At 32.9% G+C, this 7,720-nt stretch overlaps 1 long non-coding RNA gene across 2 annotated transcripts; it reads left to right on the forward strand.

Annotated features, from left to right (window-relative positions):
- The first annotated feature begins 216 nt into the window (after positions 1-216).
- Positions 217-7,502, forward strand: LOC117116549. Of its 2 annotated transcripts, none has more exons than XR_004446778.1 (4): positions 217-236; positions 3,565-3,680; positions 5,440-5,543; positions 7,374-7,502. It is a non-coding gene; the product is annotated as an uncharacterized LOC117116549 (long non-coding RNA). The 2 variants fall into 2 exon arrangements; XR_004446777.1 differs by lacking the exon at positions 217-236 and adding an exon at positions 3,251-3,362.
- Positions 7,503-7,720: the final 218 nt, after the last annotated feature.

Below are 7,720 nucleotides of genomic sequence, written 5' to 3' on the forward strand. Positions count from 1 at the left end.
AAAGTCCGAAATAAAGGCAAGAAAAGACTATAGAGGGCGCGCTATATTTAAAACCCACTTGGATTCACGTCACCACGTCTGAATGTTCAATATTGTTAATTATCCATTAATACTGAGATAACTAGAAAGATTATCTAAATATTCATGATCGACCCTTAATTTGGTCACGAGGGAGGAGCCTGGAACCTTTCGTTCAGAAAAATACTTCATGGAAGTCGATGTGGAAGCCGATAGACGTAAGTGTGTAATTTTCATGTTTTTTTTAGTTCAAATTTTTAGGTTTTTTTACTAAATTTTTAGATAGTGTTATCCATCATTTATCATCACATATGTTGTATTTATAAATTGATTGATAGTTAAAGAACAAGTTTGCAAAATAAAAAAATTTTGTAACGGCTATTTTTTTCAATGACGGTTATTGTAACCTTCCCGTTTAGGCGACAGTGGAGCACGTGTTGCGCATTGTATGAGGCTTAGCGCCATATGCACGCCTAGGAAGTGATCGCTCATGAGGTTTTCTTAGCTCTTTTGGCATCGACGTAGGCCTAAGCAGGTAGGCGCGCATAACACATAGGCGTTTAAAAATAATCTACATAGGCCTAGGCCTCAAATGATACATATATTCGTTTTTATTGTTTCACAATTTACTAATTCAATTTTTAAATATATTTTTTAGACTAGCTAGGCCTATTCCTAGGCCAAGGCATGCGCCTAAGGCATAGGCCTAACTAAGTCAATGGGGGTCCGACGAATTACCCAAATGATACGCAATTACCCAAATGATACCCAAACAATACACAATTAGCCAAATGATATTAATTATCCAAATGTATGTAATCAACTTTGAAACCTTTTGTATTTTTAACATACACTTTACAGTATTTATTTGTCAATTATTCGTAATTACTACTACTACTCTAACTACTATCATTCGTAATTACTACTACTACTACTCTAACTACTACTACTACTACTACTACTATTAATAATAATAATAATAATAATGATACAGTATTTTTCATATATGTATTAATAATTTATTCTGGTAATTACTAATAATATTTTTGTTTTATTGGTTTTATTAATGTAGTATGTGTTATTTTATAAATCAGTCTGTTTCTAACGTCATTTGCATATTTTCGGACATAAATTACATTCTTATTTTTAACCCTCTGGATACCGGATTCTTTTGTAGTGCAAACCCTTGAATACCGGATTCTTTTGCAGTGTAACAAGGTTTTTTGCATTTTTTGAGTATACGTCGTTCTAGTGGATTTTTAGTTCCTATGCATGTAATGCAATAGGAGCTATTGTAATCACTCTTGCTATTTCCTATGTTTTTTATTGTGTGTAGTGTGTATGAGATGTGTATAAGAGACAGGTGTAACACTGGACCTCAATTTTATGTACTTATCTGTGAAGACTTGATTCTACCAGCCGAACCCTGGGTGAGGAGGGCTAACAAGCATCGATTTTAAGGCTGTAGTAGTGCGGTGCCTTACAGCTTGGCCACTCGAATCGACTTAAAGTTTTTATATTATTTCTGGGTGAAAGACCCATTAGGCGGGAGTCCAAAATTACACACTGAATGCTTGGATATTTTCTTAAATACTATATAATCTTTCCTCAGGTCTTCCCGGTTCAGGACACGCATACACTACCATTACTGTCTCTTATACACATCTAGATGTGTATAAGAGACAGATCTTACACTAATTACAAATATTCTCAGTTTTTAATTCAGAAGAAAAATTATAGATTTTGTGGGAAAATTATATTTTATTTTGGAAAAGGGAAATTGGCCTTCAAGATTGTATTTTAAGTAGACTTGGGAGGCCTTCTGAGTCATTGCGACATGTTTCCAAAAACAAATACAGTATAAAATTCAAAATGCCACAGCTACGAACTAATTAAAGGCAATCTTCTGTCACATGTTCAATGTGTTATTTTGTCCGTAGTAGTAATAAAGCTTTATTTATTCACGAAAACATAACTCAACAACCTACATGTTTTTCATCATTGCCATGATAAAAAAGAAAACAAAAAAATATAGTATATCAAATTTACAAAGCATACAATATAAAGGAAAGGCTTAAATACAATATAACAAAATATGATATTTTGGATTTTTGTCAGGAGAATCAATTAGGGGGCCTAAATGTATTTTCTGATTGATTTAGTATTTGTTTCAATTGTATTGCTTGAAAAAGTCACCGTCATTTTTCACTTTTCGATTGGTGCTATGCTGACCGCCCACCGCGTAGAAGCTGCATTTTTACACCTCTAGCGAATCGAACCCACAACCTCCAGGTTTGCTATCATTATCCACCATCAACTAAACTGCCTTAAAAAACATTTTAAAAAAACCTGGCTCGTGTGGGAATCGAACCCACGACCTTAAAAAAATAAATAAATAAAAAAAAAACTTGCCCCGTGTGGGAATCGAACCCACGATCGCTGAGTTAACTACCCCTGATCCAGTATGACTAAACGGAGGGAGGTAAACCGCGGCCTCTAAGCCATAAATGCAATAAACCTAGTACCACACCAAGTACCTGTTAGTCAATCTACTATAAAAAAATTCTTCGTATATATACACTACAAGTTAATATTACGCATGGTCATGGTGTAAAAAAAAATGGGCCGTGGGCCAAGAGGGTTTTTTGTCTCAAAATATATAATTAAATTTATAATCGATTTATGATTGTTACCATCTCCATAACTTACACACTTTTTTTTAAATAGGCAAAAATATTTAAAAAAAATCATTATGCAAATTAGAAAAAAATAGACCAATCATGTTACGGGATTGAATGTATTGTAATCGTTGATGACGTCGCGAATTGCGAAATAACAACAAACAACAACCTTTCATGTCCCAGCCTAGGAATCAGTCAATTCGAGCGGATGCCACTTCGAGCGAAGGCCAATTCGAGCGAATTCGAGCGGATTTTTTTTTCGAGCGGATGCAGTGTTATATAACTGTTTGTTATTTTTATGTGTTTATATGGGGTTTAATGATTTATCGATTGTGAATGTTGTGATAGTTATTGGAAATATAATTTATTTATTCATTCTATTAATAGGTAAAATAAGTTTGAATAATTGTTGATCACGGTATCTTCACTGTGGAAAAAAAGTCCGAAATAAAGGCAAGAAAAAACTATAGAGGGCGCGCTATATTTAAAACCCACTTGGATTCACGTCACCACGTCTGAATATTCAATATTGTTAATTACTGAGATAACTAGAAAGATTATCTGAATATTCATAATCGACCCTTAATTTGGTCACGAGGGAGGAGCCTGGAACCTTTCGTTCAGAAAAATACTTCATGGAAGTCGATGTGGAAGCCGATAGACGTAAGTGTGTAATTTTCATGTTTTTTTAGTTCAAATTTTTAGGTTTTTTAACTAAATTTGTAGATAGTGTTATCCATCATTTATCATCACATATGTTGTATTTATAAATTGATTGATAGTTAAAGAACAAGTTTGCAGAATAAAAATTTTTTGTAATGGCTATTTTTTTTTCAATGACGGTTATTGTAACCTTCCCGTTTAGGCGACAGTGGAGCACGTGTTACGCAATGTAGGAGGCCTAGCGCCATATGCACGCCTAGGAAGTGATCGCTCATGAGGTTTTCTTAGCTCTTTCGGCATCGACGTAGGCCTAAGCAGGTATGCGCGCATAACACATAGGCGTTTAAAAATAATCTACATAGGCCTAGGCCTCAAATGATACATATATTCGTTTTTATTGTTTCACAATTTACTAATTCAATTTTTAAATATATTTTTTAGACTAGCTAGGCCTATTCCTAGGCCAAGGCATGCGCCTAAGGCATAGGCCTAACTAAGTCAATGGGGGTCCGACGAATTACCCAAATGATACGCAATTACCCAAATGATGAATAAAAGTAAAGCAATTGATGATTCCAATAAGGTGAAACAAATAAATTTTTAATATACCTCAGTTCAGCCAGTTGCATCCCATCAGTACTTTCACTATCTCTGATCACTCACTGGGTATATACATTTAACTACACAACAGTAAACACAGGGTTGAAAGAAGTTTATGGCAAAAATCTGAACGTTTATATGAATATTATTGAAACACTGTAGCACATCATATACCTACACAGAACCTGTCTCTTATACACATCTAGATGTGTATAAGAGACACCGTCAGAACTGCTTGAAGCCCCATCATCGCTTGAAGTCATCATCGCTATCAGGCACGTCTAAGTCTCGCACATCTAAAAATTCACCTTCATCGCTGTCTGAATCAAAAATCAGGTAAATCACTTGCTCAGCTGTGTACACGCTTGTGCGGCCATTTCGAAAAATTTTTGAAATTAATAACGATTTCAAATTGATATTTCTAAAAATATTTATATAAGCGCATGTGAGTTCTTCACAGATTTTGAATGACAAAAGCTTCACGCATGCGTGTTCAAAATTTCTGACGTATTGGAGCTAAAATAAAAACAGAAGAGCGATTTGAAAACCACCTATTTTTTAGTCACTAAATTTCGATTGCAGTCGAAAATGGGAATTCTCGGTTTGAGGTCAATTTCGACTACAGTCGAAGACGGTATCTAGAGGGTTAACATACAATATTTATTTATCAGGAATAGCTATTACGGTTTTCATAACATTAATAACAACAATAACATTATTCATTGCATTAATAACTAATGGAACAATTATGGAACAGAGTATTTAATTTTGAATTTATCAATGAAATTCAACTCGTATACACTCCATATTTACATTACAGTATTTCATTGTCCATACAAATTTTTTCTAATATTTGTTTAATAGTTTTACGAAGTACATCATATTGAAATATTTTGAAATCAACTCATATGATACGGTCCATATTTAAATTTTCTAACATACAGTAGGCCATATATTATTGTTTGTACAAAATTTAAATGCGTACAGTTGGCCTACGGTTTTCTGTACAGCGTTAATATATAGTATTATTGTTTGTACAAAATTTAAATACATTACATACAATTGGCCTGTCGAAAAATTATTCAAGCACAAGCACAACGCTGCTTGTGTGTACAATGTTAATGACGTTTTAAATACTGTGTTTCCTTTTACACCATGATAATAATATACTTCTGTATTTTCAGTAGTCTGTGCAGTTCAATTGTCTGTAAGAAATTATTTAAGGATTTTGATTTTACTGCAGTATGGTCCCAGATTCTTCATTCTTCATTACCTGATGAAGATAAAACAATTGTGGCATTATTATATAATATCAAAATTAGTGGTCTAAATTTCTGAAAATTTACAATTTAAATTGAATATGATCAAAATATACTACAATATTTTCTTTTTCTGGGTGTTACTATCTTGTCATGTATCTCGGGGGATGTTAATATTATATGGTTTTTAAGAATGGACTCCTTTTGTCTCATTTCAGATTGTACACCGTAAACATTCCTTGCTTGCTTGTTGAAGGCAGCGTGGATTTGCTCACCACCTTGCTCGCTTAGAAGACCTAATCCAATGTGCCATCTCTTAAGGGTAGGTACAACATGCATTTCAAGCATATGCAGTTTAGGCGAAATGCTGTGGCCGTGTTGTCGGTATTCTCCAATGAAATAATTGATGTTGTCATCTATCCAGGAAACAAAAAAAGTAAAAGTGATAGGGATAAGATAAATAACTCGGGTTTTTATATATATTGAATATTCTATTTATATTTTTTAAAAACATTTATAAATGTTGCAAGGAAAATATACCCACCAATTTCTTGTATCTCCTTATCTGAGATTGGACGAGTATGATTGATTTTTTGTTCCACTGTTGAAAACTTTGTGAAAAGTGGAACGAATTTGGATGCCATCATATTGGCTTTATATGACAACTCTTTTGCATGCTTGATTGGAATTTCCATTGCCTGCTCATCTAGTGTTTTTTCGCATGATTCCAGCAACTGGGATATTATATTTATCTGCAGGAAAAAAATTTATGAAATTGTCTTGTCTAAATAAAATTAATTAGGTTTATAGTTTGCGAGTTCAAATAATATATTGACATACTGTAATAAACAGTAATAATTTTTAAAAATACACTAATATACTGTAACATAAAATCGTACTCCAGTGATAGTAATATAAAACCGAAAGGTCCACTGATTAATCTTAGATAAGAAAGTATAATACATACTCCAAGTATTCAAATACACGCCATCGTGTTGGGATTCAATATTTCAACATTATGTCATCATCATTGACGATGGCAAAATCATTGAAATACACGATGGCGTGTATTTCAATACTTGAAGTATGTATTATACTTACATAATAATATAAAATATTGAAAATTACCTTGCAACATTTATGGACATGATTTCCATTAAAAGCTTTACCATGATATGCTTTTCTGTCAACCTGATGTTTCCTTAAAACAGAGTCCATTGCAGAAACAATTGGCACCATTCCAAACTTTAAAGTGTCGCTTTCCGTTGCTTGTTCCTAATACATAAATATAATTTTAAATTACTGTAATGTGCAGTTAACATGGCCATTTCTTTTTTTTTTTATTGTTACGCTATATTAAATACTTACAAGTTCTCTAATTGCCTGGCACTTTGAAGATATTAAAGTTGCAGATTTTGCTAGCTGGACAATTGTCATATTGTCCTCTATGGTGTTGATTTCTTCACGCAAAATCTGTATCTTTTCTTTACATGTTTCAACCTTCGTAGCATTTTGTGCAATAGCCAGTTCAAAATTGTTCATGGATACTGATGGATTAGTGTGTCTATAAAGATATGGAAAGAAACCATAAAAAAATTCAGATTCTACTGTAACACAATATTATTAAATATATTTAAATATAGAGTACTTGACTATTGTACCTGAGCTTATATATTATGCTATCTATGTCATGGGCTTCGAGCTCTAGCAAGTCATACAGTTTCTTAAAAACTCCAAGAGAGATGTGAAGGCATGGAATTGAAACCTAATGAAAGAAAAGTGAAAAATTGTTTAATATTATTTTAGAATATATTGCACAGTACCACATTTAATATCATAATTTTACTTTTTTGTCAAAAGCTTACATGGTCTATATCAATGTTGACCATTGACTTTCTCACAACATTTCTCGAGACGTCTTTGCTTGGTTTTTTACAAGAGCCAGCAGCAATAATATTTTTGAGGTCCTCAGACAGAGACTTCATAGTTCTTTGCTGCTTTCTGATGCCTTTGTTCATCTCATCTTTGGTAGTTGTACAAAGCAAACAACCATATCGTCCTGAAAGTTAAATTGTATATTTTTAGATTATCATAATAATAAACAATTATAATAATTATTTATTTAACATCACAATTATTTTTTTACCATTAGGTGATTGGAGGCCATAGATCCTTATCAGGAAATCGTAGTCGCCGAAGAAGAAAAACCTGATTTTGTAACCTCTTAGATGAATGAAAGAAATTAAAACAAATATCAATTAGTTAAAGGTAACTATAGTAGTTCTAAATAGTATGATACTCTCTGTATGAATTTTAATTATGGATGGTTATTAAAAACAAAAATTGGCCAAACCTCCAAACTTGTCCATGTAAGTCTGTTATTTCTTGACTTACTAGTGGAAGTGTTCGTTCCAAATTTGTCGTGTAATCTGGGGCATTAAATAATAGCACAACCAGAATATTATGTAATGCGTTCGGCTTCTCAATGCTGCATATTTG

Source organism: Anneissia japonica, unplaced genomic scaffold, assembly GCF_011630105.1.
Source record: "Anneissia japonica isolate Jap-2015-1 unplaced genomic scaffold, ASM1163010v1 scaffold4058_len632159_cov189, whole genome shotgun sequence".
NCBI classification, from domain to species: domain Eukaryota; kingdom Metazoa; phylum Echinodermata; class Crinoidea; order Comatulida; family Comatulidae; genus Anneissia; species Anneissia japonica.